Source organism: Motacilla alba, chromosome 1, assembly GCF_015832195.1.
Source record: "Motacilla alba alba isolate MOTALB_02 chromosome 1, Motacilla_alba_V1.0_pri, whole genome shotgun sequence".
Taxonomy (NCBI): Eukaryota; Metazoa; Chordata; class Aves; order Passeriformes; family Motacillidae; genus Motacilla; species Motacilla alba.
The window spans coordinates 56,082,546-56,101,874 of NC_052016.1; the positions used below are offsets into that span (position 1 = coordinate 56,082,546).

The 19,329-nt window shown below is 42.1% G+C and overlaps 1 protein-coding gene across 13 annotated transcripts in view; it reads left to right on the forward strand.

The window, feature by feature from the left end:
- The window catches only part of MTUS2 (microtubule associated scaffold protein 2), a 271,533-nt gene that overhangs the window by 40,635 nt on the left and 211,569 nt on the right, over positions 1 to 19,329 (forward strand). The window lies entirely within an intron of this gene.

Genomic DNA, 19,329 nt, shown 5'->3' on the forward strand with positions numbered 1-19,329 from the left:
TATAAGAAATACAAGACAGTAAAACCTCTCCTAAGATAAAGGAAAAGAAAAAGTTGCATGTTATGGGGACTGTACCCTTTACCACCATTGAAAGAAGCGGCTGCTGCAGTGCTTAGACCTGCCCAGGGTGCTCCAGTACTTACCTCTTAGGGAATTCCTGTTTCAGAGTAAGGAAGTCAGCAAATAGAAGCAGCACTGGCAAAAACTGGCTGAGGAGTTTGCTTTCCAGGGTATGCAGCTGCTTGTTCCCACGTCCTTATTTCCCCAACCAGAGCAGGGCTGGGTTTTGGGTTCTGTGCTTGTGGAGACTCCTTAGTGGCTGTGATATGGCATGTAGGTTTGACTTTCTGGGGGCACTCTTGACAAGTCTCACCCCACAGGGGAGCAAGGAGATCTTTGGCAGTGACTTGGATGGAACGATGAGCCCCACAATGATGCTTTGAGGAGAGGCTGCCTGCAGGGCTTTTTTCTTCCATGTGCTTTATGGCATACTGACTGCAGAGCAGATCCCATGAGAAGATCAAGGTACACATCCCTTTCCATAGAGGGCCTAAGGTTTTTAGAGCTGCTGTAACTAAATTTAGGAGAGTCTTAGTTTGGAAAACAGAAGTTTAATCTCAGGGCTTGGCTCAAGGGCTGGCATAGCTCACATAACAAATCCATAAACCATAGCAATTCCTAAAGCTTGCCCTGAGCATGGTTAGGATGTTAGGATCTAAACAAATATAGCAAATCGAGCCCTTAGGACTTAACTGAGGCCCTAAAGGACTTAGAGAGCTGCCAGCCCTTTAGACATAGATCTATGTGTCCCCACTGCAGGAGGCAGGTATATGCACGAAGAGCTCCATTTCTCAGTGCTCAAGAGGAAAGATTATGAGCGCTCAAGAAAATAAGTAGAAATCAGTAGAAACACAAGTGTTGCAGGGTGTGCTGTTGCTCACACCTGGGCTGGTCAGGACTTCTTGGATCATAGTCCTCTTGAACACGGTTGTTAATGCCACTTAGCACTTAGATGTCTGCACTTGCTATTCCAGGTCATACCATGGGTTTCTAAACCAAGGGAACTGCTCTAAAACCTCTTTCTCCACAGAATTACAGCGACTTTAAGTTCTGCAATATTTCAGAGTATTGCCAGAGTGGAAATCTTGAACTTTTGTTCCAAATTAAAGCACAGAATTTTATTAGAGGTAATTGGAGTGGCTCAATATATTTGACTTTCTGAAGAGTTACTGTGGAGTTGGGCTTGTGACTGGGGAGTATCAAATCAAGCTGCGGTGCGTATATTTGAAAAGGATAATACAAATTCTGACAAAATGGAAACCTGGTTCTAGGGGTAGTGAGAATTTACATTTCCTTTCAGACTTTGGTGTTGGAAGAGCTAAAGAAACAGTCTACATTTTTTTGACTTTCACAAATTTTGACCTAATCTGCTTTCTCAAAAGAAATACATGAGAAAAGCCAGCTGAGAGCTTACTTGTGGGAGTGAATGGCTATGACACTTTACCTTTTTCTACCAGGGCAGGGGTAACTCGAGTAGATCTTGCAGTTTTCTGCAAGTCCTGCAGATTTGGTGTGGTCCCTCCTACAGACACAGACACCTATGTCACAACTTTCTGAAGATGGAAGCCAAGTGTCTAGTGCTCATGGTGAAGAAATCAAAAATATGATTAAGAGACACCCAAAAAGAGAGTGAATCCAACCCTGACACAAAGTGTTGTGTTAAAAATTCGTAAAATATAATTTTTTAAGCTAAGCTGTGATTATCACAATTATTTTTTAAGATGGTGACATACTGAAACAAGAGGTCTTCTGAGCTCTTGGGAAGTTTCCTCTGCAGACATGGAGGATAGAAACATGTCATTTAAGAGAAAACTTTCACTCTTATTTAATTTCGGGCCTCCTGGAGAAAAGTTCTTTAGGAAAAATGCTAACATCACATTCAGCAATTTGTTGTTGCTCTACTGGGATTTTTTTCTCCCCAAAATTGGTCTTGCCCATCCCTTTGTGTTCAGGAAAATTAGTGAGCTGCACTTACAGCAGAAAATCAGCTGAGTCCTCACCTCCTACTTCAGGTCAGCAGAGTGCCAAGTCCTTATTTTGGGCTATGCAAATAATAACGTCAACAAAAGTAGTTTGATGTCTGTGTTAGACCTCTTCTTATTAGTTCAGTGTTTTATACACAAGGGTGGAAAGATTGTTTTTCAAATCAGCATGTCTTGAGATTTTTGCTGCAAATGTTTTGTTCAGAAAGAGACCAGCCTCACTGATCTGTGTGAGGTGTGTAGTACCAGCTAGAGCCAGGAACTGGAAATCTTTGGTTTTAGGAGTACATTGTGTTATTGAGATGTAGAGTGCACACCACATACTTCAGCAGAACTAAACAGCCTGTGTGCTAGGGGAACACTTCCAGCAATAAACCTGAGCTGAATAAATTCCTGTTTCCAGTAGCTGGGGAATATCCATACGACACTGATGAATTCTGCCAGCTCACATGTCAGAGTTCTATGTTTAATGTTGAAATTTAGTTTTAGAAGGGATTTACTAAATTAGTGCTGTTATGGATGGGGGAGCACGTAAGTAAACAGAGATTAATTGATTCAGGAGAACTGAGCTCCTTGCTTGGAAGAAGAGTGTGTGGACGGGATCCCGTAATGGATGTCTGGGTGTCAGGGTAAAATATTGATGATTATTTCTGTGGTTCAGGCCACTGGAATGAATAAAATTATATCTTACAGAAGAAAATTGATTTGCATTAATTTCTGTTTGGGATGCAAAATTAATAAGAGAAAGAAGATACAATTCTGTGTCTTTTGTATTTTACTGTAATATTTTGTGTGTTCAATTTCTACAGTGTTTTGCCCAGGATCTTTTAGAAAATTGCTTTCATAAATACACAAGAATGAGCAAACAATGAACAAAACTCACTCCTCATCTGATCTCATCTGGTACTTAATTTAAAGTGGCAAACCACCAGGAATTCAGAATTAGTAACACTTCACAGCTAATACTAACTTGCTAAAGATTTCTGATGTTAGAGCATCCTACTGTATTACAGAGCTATGAACTGAAATTACCGTGTTAACTTGTAAGTAATCCCAATTTTTCTATTTATATATCTCTGTTTTTGAAGTAAGAAAGGCAAAAAATCGAGAATCTTTTGATATGAATACATAGAAAGATAATTAGGTTTATTTTCTTTTAAAAGCATTTAATATTTCATGCCTCCTGCCAGGCCAGCTGGGACTCCTTAAAAGCACACACTTTCAGGAGCTAACCAATATACTTCTGGTGTGGGGTTTTGTTTATTTTTTTTCTTCTTTTTTTTTTTTTTTTCCCTCAGAAAATGCTGATGGGCCAAACTCACAACTCTTGAGTTTGGATGAATTTTTATAGAACATTCAAAAATATTTTGAAACTGGACCAGGATACGCCTGGAGGTTCAAAATAAAAGAATATAGTTTTGTTTATGATTTTGGGCAGGTTAAAATAATGTAATTATTATACCAAAAATACAAGTAAAAGGCAAAATCAAGCAATATTTTGGTGCTATTAAAATACTTTATTCTCCCAAATACTACAGTAAAATATTATTTCTTAACATTTGAGTATCAAAGTCATTTGCTTCTTAACTTATGTGTCAAAAAAAAAAGGATTCTGTCCTCAGAATTAGAAATAACAAAGACTCAGTCCATTGGGACTCAGATTTTGACATTGATTTTAATGTGGGAGACAGACTGGGATCACTGTGAGAGGTGTTCTCATGAAGCTTGTGACAATTATAATAAGTATGAGATAATGATAGATGAATATGGAAACATGCAGATGGCAGCTGGTGGTCCATGAAAGATGCAGGAAGCCACATTCAATTTGTTGTATTGGTTCAGACAGGTTTATTGTCCATCAGTGTACTGTGTAGAGTGTATTGCAAGTGTCTGGTTGCTCTGTCTTCCTTCCCTGAATTCTGTCTGGACTTGTTCTGCTAGCAATAGCTTACTTTTGAAATATGTATCTTATTGGCTATGTACTTTTGTTATTCAGTTTTGGGTGACGTCACATTTCCTCCAGTGAATAATGAACCTTTCTTCTCAGCCTGTCTTCTGCCCTCCTTGAAATGAAACAGCCATTAGCGTTCTCAGGGGTCCAAGCCCACCTAGGGACCACATGCTCTGTTTTCCATGAGTTTGGAATGGGTTGCCATGGGAGATGCTGCCCTGGGGCCAATGCTGAGGGTCCCAGCAGTACAGGGACAGCACAGGAGGACAGGTTGAAAGACTTGATGTGGGATTTTCATGTAATGAAAATAATTGTGTGGATAGCATTGGAAATCAAATTCCCTTTGCCAGCTGGTTCATACCTGCTGAGCCAGAGCTCCTCAGTGTCACTCCTGCCAGACTGCTTTTAAATGTGAGGGATATTTCAGGGCCAGTGGTTTTCCCTTTGTACTCTAAGTGTTTGCTGGAGAACCTCAGCTCTGCTGCTGCCATTTTGCTGCCAGCAGCTCATTTCAGGCACAGGATCTGGTATTGATTAGAATTGATTAACATTTCTATAGCGCTTCTTCATGTGGAGCTGAGTGCCATTGAAGCCACTTGACAGCTGGTAATTTACATCCTGAAGGGTAAAAGGTCTTGTCCTGAGTAATGGAAGGGATGACAGCGACTGCTCTGCTCATGGGCTGTGATGGTACCCAAGGGTCCTGAAGGAGGGGCTCTGTGCTAAGCAGAGTCCAGTGTCCCAGTGCTGAGGGTCTCAGGAGACCTTGCAAGGTGGAGAGGAGGAATAGGGGCACGGCTCTGCCCTTGTAACTCTGGGTCTGTATCTGCTGTATCAGAGCAGCTTCTGGAAAAAAAGTGTGTGAAGAAAACAAAATGTACATTGGACATCCGTCCTCTTCTAGCAACTTAGCTCTCATTTGAATAATGGAAAGGTGTGAGATCCTGGAATGAAGCATTTGCAGTGAAAGTGGTGATGATCCAGTGATGAAGTTTGTGATCTGGTTTTGAAAAGACTGGTGACAACATTTGTTAGATTTCTTCCTAATTTCTTCCTTTATTTGTATTTCTGATCCCCGCAAAAAACCCAAAAAAATTCTTTGAGGCAACTTGAGAAGCAAAATAGAAAATGTAAGGTGCATACACCAAAATCCTTCAAGCTTTATTTGTATTTGCTTTTGTTTCATCACACATATTCAAAGTCACTTGAAAGATTTTTAGTTTTCTTGCGCTCAATTTCTTCATCCAAAAAATATTGGAAATGTCTGATCATTTCTCCCCTCTTTGGAATCTTTCAGAGGACGTAGATGTGACTAGCTAGCATTTTCTTTCATTCATTAATTGAAAGCCTAGAAAGTTTTGATCATTAATAAGCATATCTTTTCTTCCAGCTGTTTATATGGCATCCCTTCAAGAGAGAGGTTAACACTGCTGAAAAAACAGTTTTAACCCATTTACTCAAAATTATTTCTTTCCCTCAAGCAGAGGTCACTGTTATGGTTGGTATCGTTCTCCTTATTTCTCACTCACCAAGAGGGTCTTTCAAATAAATATTGCAGACAAGAACTGAATTTAAAGGAGATGCAGCAGCCTGTTCTTTTAGGCACTCTCTATGCATTATAAAGAAGAAAAGAGTTCTAGGGGCTAGACTTAATCAAGTAGTCCATGTGTCTGGGTTTACCCAGGCATATTCTCCTCTACTTTGTTGTTCAGGGCATCCTGAGAGCTCACAGGTGGTCTTACGTGGCCCCAGTTCCCAGAAGGCTGTTGCCACCATGGGACTCAGGGGTGGCTGCACACGTGCTTTGGGCACAGGTGCCTGAGTGGCTGTGGGGAGCCCTTAATTTCGTCCCATGACTGTTCAGGTTCTGTATCTCCGTAAGTCAAAATTGATCAAGTGCCTGTTCTCCCTGCTCCAACTCCACTGCCTCCAGGGGCTGTGGGCCCAGGCCAGGTAGGGCATGCTTCCATCTCCATTTGGGCTCTGTCTCTTCCCTTTCCAAGGCAGCTGCTCCATTTCTGAGCAGCAGCGCTCTGTGCTGCCTGTGCAGGCTCCTCAGCCAAGCCTATAGTTCCCAACTCACCTACCAGGGTCTGAGCTGGTAAGTATCCTACTGCTGATTGCTACTTCTGAGCCCCTGCACTGTGTGCCTAAATAAGACATTTTTGAAAGTACTTTGCACTTAAATGACTTGTCAGTTTTGCTACAGTTTGCTGGTATTATTTGTCAGGCTGGGGTGAGTTCTGGCATATTGCATTTGACTCTTCTTCATACAGGGTATTGCAATACCATTAACAACATTTGCAAACTCTCTCTGCTGTTTGGCTGGGCAGTAATGAAAGTGCTGTGATGAGTCTGAACTGGGTGGCAACGGGGGAATCATGAAATTATGCTCACTTTAAAGGACTTGAAAATTCATCTGGGAAGCATCTTTGCAGGTGAATGGAATAGCAGCTCATTTGGTTAAATTGGTCTTGGGTCTAGGGATATGTAGAGGTCGTGGTAAGATTCAAATGCAATTACATCAGTTTCCAATACCACATATTCCGTTCAGTGCTGCCTATGCAAGTAGATAGAGGGGAAAAAATAGCCTAAGGGAATGTCCACATTTTCTTTGAGAATCAGGCCACTCGTTTTGCACAGGTGTCTGTGTTTTGTGTGTGTGCATGTGTAATCCATTGCAGAGCCAGACAGCCAGCTATTATTCTCTGGAACAGGCAGAAGCTAAAATGTGCTGCGGACTTATGCTGTGCTGGTCCTTTTTTGACTGACTGACTGACTGCTATCTAGGTGGATGTATTTTACATCCCCTTTGTATTATAAATATGTCAACTATAAAGTATATAGGAGGCAGCAACCATAGATAAGATTGTAAAATAGTTTTCATTACACAGTTTCCTGGATTTAGGTGGCCAGAATATAGTGAAACATTTGCCTTTCTAGATGAGAAATTCCAAATGTGGCCCCTGTCCAAAGATGACAGCCTAATTGTAGAGGTTTTACAGATTCACTAAACAATATTTTTGAGAGAGGAAGTTGGAAAAAGAAATTAATTCCCATTTAAAGGGATTTTTAAGATGCTTCTTTGGGAAGGTGGGAATCATATGAAACTTTGAACCTCATGGCCTGATCATGTTTGCACAACAGGGGCTTCAGCATGCTACAGATTTTGGGGAAATTATATAAATGATCATTTGAAAGCCAGCTGATGTTCGTACGCAGCACAAATCCTATGAGCCCTGCTGTCAGGCTCCATGGGAGTCAGGTATGCTTGCGAAGTCAGTCAAGTTTTATAATTAGCTGCCTGATCCAGTGCACTACTCCAAGCTGTCTCAGAAAGCTTTCCAACAATTTCAGGGGATGCAAGGTCATGCAAGCAGACCTTTTTCTTGTAGCAGCTCGAGCCCTTGTGCTCCCTGTTGGCCGTAGGGGATGAATGTCCTTAAAGTAAATAAACTCAGCTCCATATAGGGAGCTCAGAAGAGCCTTTGAAGATTAGTGCCCTGTCATCTCAGTGGGGATGTCAGAGCCCTGGAAACTTTTCTGTGGAAAAGTCTCCAAGCAAGCATGCTCCATCCTCCTCTCCAAGTCTGCTGACACTGCAAGTGCTTGCACAGATCCATGTAACCCCACTGCAGGGAATCTCTATTAAAGTTGCATAGTGGAGCACTCAAAGCCAAATACAAGTCAAGTAAAAGGTTAAAGACACAATTTTACTCCCCCCATCCCCTTCCCACCCTGTATTCATTTTGTTGCTTTTCAGCTGCCTCACTGCAGCACATTTTTTTTCCCAGGGAAAGCGCAAGTAGATTGGAGGAGAGTGCCCAGGGAAAGCAGAGATGCCACTCATGCCAGAAGCTGTGCTGTCCCCAGGGAATGCCCTTGGGATGCACGGGGAGCGGTACCATCGCTCAGCAAGCAGCGTGGTGGGGAGCTGGGAGTTACAGGTCTGTTTTAAGGAGGAGGGAGCAGGTGGAGCTGCTGCACCTCCAGAGAGGACAAAGACTCCCAGCCTGAGTGCAGAGCCTGAGTGGCTGCTGCTCTTGTGGGAACAGGGCTGAGAAGGAGGTCCCTTTGAGCAGTTGAGGGCTGGCTGGCAGTGTTAGCAGAAACAAATCTGAAAGAGACATGCAGGGCTCAAACCTGACTGATTTCTTGCTGGGAAGGCATGTCACATGCTTCTTGCTTCAGGGGGCTACTCAAAATTAATTGCTGTGTGCTGGGGGTGCACTTACCTGTGCTGGTAGAGCTTATTCTGCAAGAGTCTGAGGACTGTGATGTGGGGCAGGATGGCTGCTGGTGGAGATGGAGCATGGCCAGCATGTCTCTTCCTGACCAGCTGCAGCAGTGTCACCTGTGCCCTGTCCCCAGAGCTGGTGTGCATCTCATGCACCTGGGCCAAGACTTACCTGTGCACCTGCAAACTATGGAGATTGTTTTACATATGTCTCAGAAGCTGGCAGGGAGGACTCACTGTTTGGCTCAGTGTATTAGTGACTGCCGAGAAAAGTGTCTGGCTCCTCTTTTCCTTACAGCCTTGTGAGCGGAAACATTTGGAGAGCTCATTACAGACTTTCTCCCAGCTGGCCCTGGGGGGAGATCAGGTGGTATTTGCTTCCTTCTGGGATGGGTTTTCCTGCCCCTTATTTACTGGGGCACATTTCCTGTGAGACCTGTGAGAGGGCTGGGCCTTCCCATAGCTGCCGCTGCAGATACACTGGATGTTCCCTATTGTAAATCAAGTGCAACTCCGACGAGGGGAGAGAAAATGATGCATCTGTCCCCGTCTTATCAGAAGGCTAATTAAGTACTTTATTACACTATATTATTCTATCCATCTAAAACTGAATCTGCCATGCACTCACTCATGCTCACATCTGCACAGAACTGCACTCATCCTCTGATTCTTCCATGACTGTCTTGTGACTGTCAGCAGACAGTCCTGACACACTCACACTCTTGGCCCTGATAGGCCAAGGGAACAAAACATCCTCACTTTGGGTAAACAGTCTCCACATTGCATTCTACTTTGGCACAACACAGGCACAGCAAGCAAGATTTCTCTGATGTTCAGAGAATGTGAATCCCAGAAATATTCTTGGGAAAAAATGTGCCTTGCTTTTCTCCTTGAGGAGAAATGTGACAACAGTCCCCACCACAGCAAGGCCCACAGGCTGGAGAGCTGCATTAGCATGCTAATAAGAAATAAGCTAATGAGTTATAAGCTTGTAAGTTTCTGAGGAGAGTCCAGAAGTAGCTTATGAACAGCTAACCTGAAGATTTCTGCATGACACCCAGTGTGGTTTAAACCTGCCTTCTGCCTCTTCTGACACTTGTTGTGCTGGTGCACCATCCGTCTTCCTCCTGGTCATCTCTCCTTAGGCAGCAATGTGCAGGGCACCATGTATGACCTGAGGACTTGCTCCAGGAGCAGCAACTGAAGTAATGAAGAGCACATCAGTTGTGTTTCTTCCTTTCACATGGGGTGCATGCTGCCTCTCTGGACCAAATGAGGGGATTTGCTGCTGAGAAGCACCCCAGTGCAGGTGGCTGCTGACGCTGCTGGACTCTTTAAGCAGCACTTGCTTTTTGCACTGATGTCAACAGTTATGCTGCTAAAAACAATAGGAAGTTAAACTCTGCAGATGTATTTTCAGAGTCTGTTTTATATCATACAGATCGCCTGTCTGTATGGGATACTCAACATTGGCTCCAGCAGAGCTTATCCTCTGAATCAGATATACTCCAAGTATCCTTTAGAAAGCCTGAGCTAGAGGAAGAGGAACTGCTTATGTTTAATGAGGCCAGTTAGCCTGGAGCAATCCACCTGGACAAACAAGTTCTATGGAACACTACCTTTGCTCTCTTCACGTATTTGGGGGAATGTTGGAGTCTCCCCCTGGTCAGGGTGACTCTGAAAGGTGGAAAAGTCTCTGCTCCAACCCGTGCCTTCAAAGAAAGACTCAATAGCTTTCAGCCGTCCGGTCTCAAGGTTGTTTATTGTATGTTATCTTAAGATTTTCTTCTGGGCTGCTGCGGTCTGCTCAGCAGGTCAGCCAGAGGCACACACTGCACACTCTCTGCACACTCTTTCTCTGCCTGCCCCCGAGGCTGGTGCTATCTTTTATACTAAAAACTATGTGTACTATATTTACAATTCCGTTCCAATAGCTATCACCTATGTTACAGTCAGTTTCTATTCTAAACCAATGCAAAAGTTGCCAACATCACCCAAATCATGGTGGCTAGGAAGAAGAAAGAAGGAAGACAAGGCATGCCCAAATCCCTCCATCTTAGAGCCTCAGAGCCCCATGTACAAAAGCCCACTGTACAGAGGTCAAAACCCCCCTGTACAGCACTCAGAAACTCTTCCCTTCACTTTGTGATTATCTCTACTATGCTACCTAAACTTTTGTGTGGCTTGTAATTCTTCATACAGAGTTGGTAATTTGCTCTGTGGGCTAAGATCGAAACCCCACGTGTCTTTGGCTGCATGCCAGGGTCTCAGAGCCCCCTGCCAGCGGCTCTGGCCGTCCAGGGCACCTGGAGGGATGTCCTGGGTTCCAACAGGGGAAAGCTGAGGCATTCTAGTGAGGGTATAGCCAAATGCTTATTTTAGTCACTGGGTGCACAAACTACAGGGAAGAAAAAAAACAGATGGTTTTTGTCTTTCTTTGAAGAATTTATATCCTTGTTTTAAAAAGAACATCAAAACTGAAGGTGCAGAAAAGAACCATTGAAATAAGAAAACACAGTTACAGGCACTGAACACCTCAAAGAAAGCCTGAGAGGTGGCTTGATGTCATATATAAACTCAGCCATAAAGGGATAGTGACAGTAAAAGAGTGATGAAAAAAGGACTGTCAAGGACTAATAGTTGAAAGCTGATACCATTGGAATTTCAACTGGAAGTAAGTCACTACTTCTATGGCTCAATTAGGGAGCTAATGAATGAAATTTAATAACTCCTCATATACAGAGGTCAGAGCAGATAATTAGTTCATTTCTCTGGGCTTAAGTTCCTCTGGGCTGATGCACCTTCCATGGTTTCACCAAGGAAAAAATATGTAGTAACTAGCAAATGTGTTTCCTCAACTCTGAACCAATTAGAAAATGTTTTCTGTGGTCTAAATGCGGTTTCAGAGTGTCAGAATTTTAGAGGCATTTTTGCTTCAATTTTTGATAAAGTTATTCTGAGACCAATTATCTCTGAATTATTACTGTGTACAATTTGGCAAGCATGCATTGATTTTAAATAAGATTTAAGAAAACCTTTGGAAAATAATATGAATGAAGAATCTTTTAAAAAGCTAACATTTCTGAACTGAGCACTAGTTTTATCTTTTAGGAAGTTAAAAAAATTATTTTGCTTTCAGACTGGTATAAATTAGGAGTAATTAAACTAAAGTCAGCAGAGTGACTTTTGTCAGATTGGATGTAAGCTAGTTTGTATTGCAGGCCACCAACAAGGATCATTGTAACATGTTCTCCTTGTGGGTTTTCTGATTTCAGCTGTTTATTAAGACTGCTTAAATTATTCATGACGCATAGCTTATAACTTATCTGATAAATTTCAGTTACCTTACTACCTCCAGATGCTGGAAAGGAAGGATTTTCAGGCACTGACTGTTTGTGGAGTTCACTTTGACTATCTGTATTTTGCAGCCTATGGGCTGGTAGTGGGTTGTGTTCATCATGCGTTGCTGCCCCAGCTGGGCTTAGGCATGGCTGCCTTTCCAGCAGGATGAACAGGCAAACCCAGGGAATGAAAGTCCCTTCAGAAAGGGGCAGGGAGTGGAGTTCTTCTTGTCGTTTGCAAGACCTGCAGGGCCAGCTCTGTCTCAGCCCCTACAGCTGGGTAATTCTTGGGTTGGACCAGGGTCTCCTGCCTGTCTTCTGCCCCCTCCATCCCCAGCTTATCCCCTCTGGGGCCCTTTCCCTATAGTGTCCAGCGTGTGGAGTCATGGTCACACTGGAGCATGAGCCCTGCTGCCTTTCCTCTGCCCTGACAGCTCACTGTCCCTGAGCTCGAGCCTGGGCTTCCTGCTGTGGGAATGCAAAACACCAGAGTCTGCTTATGAATGATCTTTTTCTTGTGTGCATACACTCACGTGCATATATCCATATGCATGTGTGTCTCCATATGCACAGTTATGTATTCATAAGGAGTAATTGGTAACCAAAGTCTGGGGAGTGCAGGAAAAGCCTCTGCTGCCTGCCTCTCCTTCTCATAAATTTTCCTCCTGTGTGAGGGTGGGGGGGAAAAGTGTGGGACGAGCATGCATGCATTCATTGTTATGTACAGGGGGAATTTGCATTGCCTGGTGTGTTTGAATTAGTACATTGATAAAAATGTGGTTTTGACTGTTTGGAATGGTTACACTGAAGCACTGCGCTTTGTGTTTCTCTTGCCTTAGCCTCTGTGAAGCAATTCTCAGAATAGCCTCAGACTTGGAAAGTCTGAATTTAATTACTGTTAACACTGGAGATATTTAGTCCCATTTGGGGGAGGGAAAAACCACAAATTTTCAGGAGTGGAGGTAGCTTGTAAAGATAGCAGCATTGAGAAGTTTGTTAGCTGGTCTGTAGTAATTAAGCTTATTTCCATAGCAACATTATCAGTTTAGCTCCAGAATTTAAAGATTTTTGTGTGCCTGGTAATTAGAACTAATATCCTAATTTTAGCAGAGATATTACGTTTTTGTTTGGCAAGAGCCTTGTAACTAGGCAAACTGATTGAAGAGTGAAATAATGTTCTATTTTTCTTGATTTCTCTTTCTTGGATCGCTTCAGACTGCTTAACCAGCTAAAAGCAGATCACTGCACTCTGCATTCTCAGTACATAAGACTGAATTTACCATTGAGGAGAAATGTATATATACCTATATCTATGTAAAATGTGCTTATAATTATAAAAGCATCTATCTGTGCAGTCCATAGCAAAACACAAAGGCAGAGCCGAAGTACAGCAATTAAGAATTCCCATACAGTTCTGGTCCAAATTGCTCCAATATAACATGGCAGTGTCCTCTCTCTGTGATGAGGGATTTGAATGAGTTGCTGCTGAGCCCAGGAAGTGATAGTACCCTGCCTGCTCATGAGCAAGCCATGGTGTTGTGCAGCTAGGATCTGCAGGGAAAGGAGGCCCCCATCCCATCTTGGTCTCACTTCTCACCAGTGTTCCTTGGTTTCCATGAGGTCTGTGATCCTTTCCAGGGCAGAGTGCCATTTTTCCACTGAATTTAGTGGAATGACTCCAGTTTATACTATTTGGCCCCATATGACCAGACTCTGCCTATTTCATATAACCAGCCTGGCAGAGTATACTATTTCATAATTATATACATGTTTGCCTTAGAAATTAAACATGAGTTTTCTACTTACCAATGTTGTCCATGAAAAGAGTTATGAAAAACCAAGCAGCCTCAGTGTGAGAACTTAGGTTTGTGTGGGTTTGTCTCATCCATCCTCTAATCCCTCTCAGCTCCTGCAGCGTGCTGTGTTTGCTCTATTTTCCCAGCCTGGTGGGTAAACATCAGCCCAGACTGTGGCTGATGGGAGTTAGGTGTGTGGGGACAGACAACAGACTGTTGCCTCCCAGGGTGGGCCAAAATACTCCTCTCTGTCTTCTGTACCTACCCAGCCTCTAATTTTCACAAGACCTGTCAGGACTTCTGCCTCTGAGACCTCTTTCTTCCCTGAACCCAGCTATCAAAGTTACTTAAAACTGGCCAAGAGGTTCAAGGGTGGCTAAGGAAGGAAGGATTGACAAATGCCATACAATGGCATTTGTATGATTTTGTAATTCTCCATTTCCTTAGAAGCAAGTCTAAAAAGTCTGCAGTGTTTCAACAATAAATCCCTGCATGTAGGCAGAGTTCATGAAGAGCAGCGGGTAGATATCTACCTACCTACTGGGTCAGCATGCTTTGGGGGGGTATTTTTAAAGATTTTTTTTCCGTATAGTCGATTTGTTTTTTCAATTCACTCTTTAAAATAAGACTAACATTGGAAACACACCACTTTTGAGTGGCACAGCAGGTTCAGCACATGCAGGGGTATATAGTGGAAAATAGCATTAGAAGACTTGTTCCTGTTGCTAATGAGTTCTGAAGGGAAGAGAACAGTTAATGTATTCATAACAGACTTATACTCAAAGATTTGTAAATAATGTATGGCTTTCTGTGACTGGGAAGCCAACTACCATAAAGCTTGGACCCAAGTAGAAAATAATTTTGTAGCAGCAAAGGACTTTGGATTTTGCAGATGCAGCAATTCAGCTATAATCCCCCTGGTGGGGGAAAAGAAAAAAAAAATAGTCAACTTACCATGGAATATCTGTGGACTTACAATTCTGTTTTTATGGCCTCCTGGCGTTCTATGGCAATTTGGCATCTACTTTCCCCTAAGGAAAATGAAACTCCTTGCAGTATGACCAGTATTTTGCCAGCTTGTATTTATCTGTGAAAAAAATAATATTATAAATCTAAATTAAAGACAGCAGAGAAATATGCTGTTGGCATATGACCTCCCCATTGGTGATGGATTTGTGTGGAAATTGGCAGATAGTAACTACTCCTAGAAATACTACTGAAATAGGCAGACATACTTTGCATGCGAATTATGGCGGCCTTTGGGAGTCTGGAACACTGGTTTCTTTTACCATGGATTTAAATGACTGAACTACTGTTAAAAGTATGAACAAATCCATGCAAATTCTTTTTGTAAGGTTGCAATAAAAATCAGAATGGCTGCTCAACAAAAGGCAATAGCAAAGGGGACAGCTATGAACTGGATTCAAGGGAATCGCCTTTGTTCCCAGTTGAGCTGTTTTAATAAAGGTAAAATGAAGGTATGAGCAATGCATTGCTGTAACCAGGACCTATTCCAAAGTCTGAGCATTGATGACAACCTTTCTACATACAGTGAAGTAGCATTGCTTATGCTCCATAAGAACAAAACGACTGGAAGGTGTCCAGAGAAGGGCAGCAGAGCTGGGGAAGGGTCTGGAGCTCAAGTCTGATGAGGAGCAGCTGAAGGAGCTGGGGGTGTTTAGCCTGGAGAAAAGGAGGCTGAGGGTGGGATCTTATCACTCTCTGCAGCAGAGGAGACTGTAGCCAGGTGGGGGTCGGTCTCTTCTCCCAGGTAACAAATGACAGGACAAGAGCAAATGGCCTCAAGTTGTACCAGAAGAGGTTTAGACTGAAAATTAGAAGTTGCTTCCCGTAAAGAATTGTTGAGCTTTGGAACAGACAGTCTGGGGAAGTGGTGGAGTCACCATCCCTGGAGTTATTTAAAAGATGTGTAGAGTGATATTTGGTGACGTGGTTTAGCGACAGATTTAGCAAAACTGGGTTAATGGCAGGACTCTATGACATAAAGGTCTTTTCCAGCCCAAACAATCCTTTGATTCCTTTGATTGGCTCAAACAAGGCAATTTTGACTCTAGGACGGGAACAGGACAGATGAACGTCATGGTGATGAGAGACAAGAAGTGCTGGTTGCTTGTTCTGTTGTTAGTAAGTTTGTGTGAGAGCAGCTCTCTGGTGAATTCAGCCAAGCTGTTTTCACTTGGGAAAGTTTTCCTTCTTGCTGGGAGACTCTTGAAGGAGATGGAGGGTTTGAAGCCCCTTGCTATCAGACAAACTATGATCTTTCTTTAAAATTCACTTTGGGCTTTTGGACCTATATACTGCATTGATCTAAAGCTCCTGTGAGACTGTAGAATGTTATTCAAAGTTCCTAATTATTCTCAATTTTAGTAGTTGATAGGAAGGCCTTTTAATACATTTTTTTTTTTATTCCTTTGGAGTTTTTATTAACATGCTTTGGGTTTTGAAGACAATGGTTGAGTTAATAGTTGGAGATAGATTTTCCTGAGGTGTGTTTTGGCTCCAGGAAGGAGATCAGTACAGAGAACAAAGAGATTTCTTCCCACTAACCTAAAAATGTTGGTAAGGTAATGACCAGATAATTATTTATGAGGATATGGCAAAACAAATTAATTTTATGAGTTAGTTAGATCCTTTCTCCTGTGAAAATTTGATATCTAGAAGTTAACTGTCTAACAGTGCTCATAAGCATAATTTGCAACCCTCAGTTTCAAAAAGATTTTATGAACCATCTATGGACATCTCCTGATTGACAGCAAACAAGAAATTGCACTTCTAAAAATTCTGCTTTCCTAGGAGACTGTATCCAAAGAACCTTTTTTTCAAGTGCTGGTGCCCTTAGCAGCAACACATAACTTGCTGAAATGAAAGAACAGCTGAAAAATTATATATGTTTATAGTTTCAGCTATTTCAAAAGAAGTGGGTCAAAATGTGCCTTTTTGCTCATGAAACATAGTAATATTTTGCCTTAATGATTAAGATAAATCACCTTGGCTATCTTCCTGTGATAACTACGTATTAGGACTGACATTTAGGTACAAACTGGTAGGAATCTGGTCTGCTGCATACAAATGAGGAGGCCCCTATGCAGAATCATGTCTTTGTGATTCTTACACCTCATGCATAAAAAAAAAGGAAATGCAAAAGGGTTTTTAAGGCTGCAGTAAGTTGTAGGATTTATTGTGACGAGTAGTGAGAACCGGAAAGGCAAAGTGGCCTATCATATTTTGTCTGATAAAGGGATTTGTATAGCCTGCTGCAAAAGGTTAGTGGAGTAGTGCTTCTGCCTTAGTGGATAACACATAGCAGTAAATAAGAAAAAAAAAAAAAAAGAGTTGGCAGAGTTTCTTTGCTTTAAACTTTATAGATAGGACATCATAATCTACAATGCAAAATCAAATAAGGTGTTTCCCCAGGAAAGATTCCTATTAACTGATGCAGAATATGGGGATTACTTTTGCTAAATATGTTTGGGAGACATTTTTTCTATTCTTTCTGCACTGTGATGGAGTGGACAGAGGAGTTAAGTTCTGTTAAAGGAGGAAGGTGAAAAGTAAAGGATAGTTAGCATTTCTGGCCTGAAACGGAGGAATTACGGGGAACCATGAAGAGAATTTCTTTGAAGATTTAGTGGAATATTAGTGACTGGCATTTCCTTGTGGTGCCAGGAACAGGATTGTGAACTCCTGGATCAGGGTTAAAATGGAAGTGAATGCTGTCAGCTAGAAAGAAAAGCTATCCAGGAGGCCCCAAACTTGGGAGCACCTGGACTCACAGCCATGGATGCACATGAAAGCTTTACTTTAGTTATTTTCCCCCCACATTCTTGCAAAAATCCTTTCATTTTGCAAGGCTGTCCTGCATTGTTGCAAGGGAACATACCACTGGATACAACCAAATCTGCTCACACGTAACCACACAGAAGGCAGAAGGGTTTGCAAATGTTAGCTTCTGTCTCAGAAGAGATTGGAGGCATAAACTCTGTGTGTTTGTTGCATGACTGGAAGAAAGGGAAACTCGCTGGGATCTGCTCAAAGAGTGATAGCAGGAAACCTGCTAAAGTTAGGGTACCTGCTAAAGATAGGAATGTGGTCTGGTAACATTTAAACCTCATAGCACATGAGAGCTATGTTATGACTTAAATACCATCCTTCTGGTCACCCAAATTAAGTACCTGAATTGAGTGTGTTGTTGCATATGGTTGCTGAGAATGTACCTGATTCCCTTTCTGTTTATTTTCGTTTTAAGTTTCTCATATACAAGACTATTTGGCAGCTCTTTCTTTGCAATTCATTGCTGTATTGTTGACTCATTGTCCATGGTAAAGTGAAAGGGAGACAAACTGCAACTGGCTCTGTGCTTTTCACCCTGCATGATCTCTGAATGCGTGACATGACCGTGACCCACTTCAGACACCTCTGAGATATGTACACTGAGTAATTGTGCAATGATTGGCTGGGTTGAGACTACAAGTGAAAAACATCTAATGAGTTTGCAATTCCAGTAAGCCTTTAGCAAAGCAGTGCATTGGTAATTCTGTCAGCATTTGTTTATGGAAGGAGAGCTTCTCACAACAGGTTTGAAAAGCTAAGGAAAGCATTTTCAGACCACAGCAGTACTCAGTTATGGTCATTTAAACGACCACAAAAGATGACTTGTCAGGTAGCAGCTTGGATGGTTTAGTTTTAGTTTTAGGCTGGTCACTGGTTATTGCTTCAGAGCAATTACACTGATGTTAATAAAATCAGTAATGGAGATGGAAAGGGACATCTACTGCCCAGGCGTACTTAAGATCTACATTGCTGCAGAACAGTTTTGTTATACTGTCTAATAAAAAAGCAGCAGTGCTTAGTTATATCAGTTAAATCACTTAGAGGAACTAAAATACAGATAAGTCAATAGTGATCCTTCTAATTATTGAATAAATTAGCATAAAGGAAATAAACTATGCAATCTTGGACTTAAAAGAAGATAATTTTACTAGAATGATAATTTCTTTAATTGTTTCTTTTCTTAGTATTCAGGTGTGATTTTTTTTACCACTGATAATAAAAAAAGATATGGAAATTAAACCAATTATTAAAGAAAGTATAGTATGTAGAAGTAGTTGCTTGCTCTTTAATTCAATAGATATATTTACTTTCAAATAATTTATGAAGACAAGTGCATTCAGAGAAGTTCTAAAAACTGTCTTTCTCGATTCACATCACAATAGTGCTTCCATTAGTAATGTACCCACATTCCAGAATTCATATTTTCCAGTAAAAATATATGAAGTCATATTACCAATGCAGCAGGCAAGAATTCGGTGAAACTATTTCACAGAAGAAATTGTAGAGATGATATTTTAAATTTTTTCCTGTTTTTTTTTTTTGGCTACTGCTTTTTTGTCTGATTTCTTAAGTGGGTTTTGTAGCGGCTGATGCCAGTATGAGAAAGGATGTATGTAGGGAGCCAGAGCAAGAAGTCTTTGGTAGTCTGACCATGAGTCACAGAATATTTCAAGTTTGAAGGGACTCGCAAGGATCATTGAGTCCAGCTCCTGGCCCTGCACAGCACCATCCCCAAGAGTCACACCATGGGCCTGAGAGCTTTGTTCAAATACTTCTTGAGCTCTGTCAGACTGGTGCTGGGGCCACTTCCCTGGGGAGCCTGTGCCAGTGCCCAGCCCCTCTCTGAGGGAAGAGCCTATTTCTAATATCCAACCTAAACCTCCCCTGACGCAGCTTCAGGTCATTCCCTCCGGTCCTGTCAGTGGCACCACAGAGAAGAGATCAGTGCCTGCCCCTTCTCTTCCCCTCATGAGGAAGTTGCTGACTGCAATGAGGTCTCCCCTCAGTCTCCTCCAGGCTGAACAGACCAAGTGACCTAAGCAGCTCCTCATGTGGTTTCCCCTCCAGACCCTCCACCATTTTCATTGCCCTCCTTTGGATGCTCTCTAAT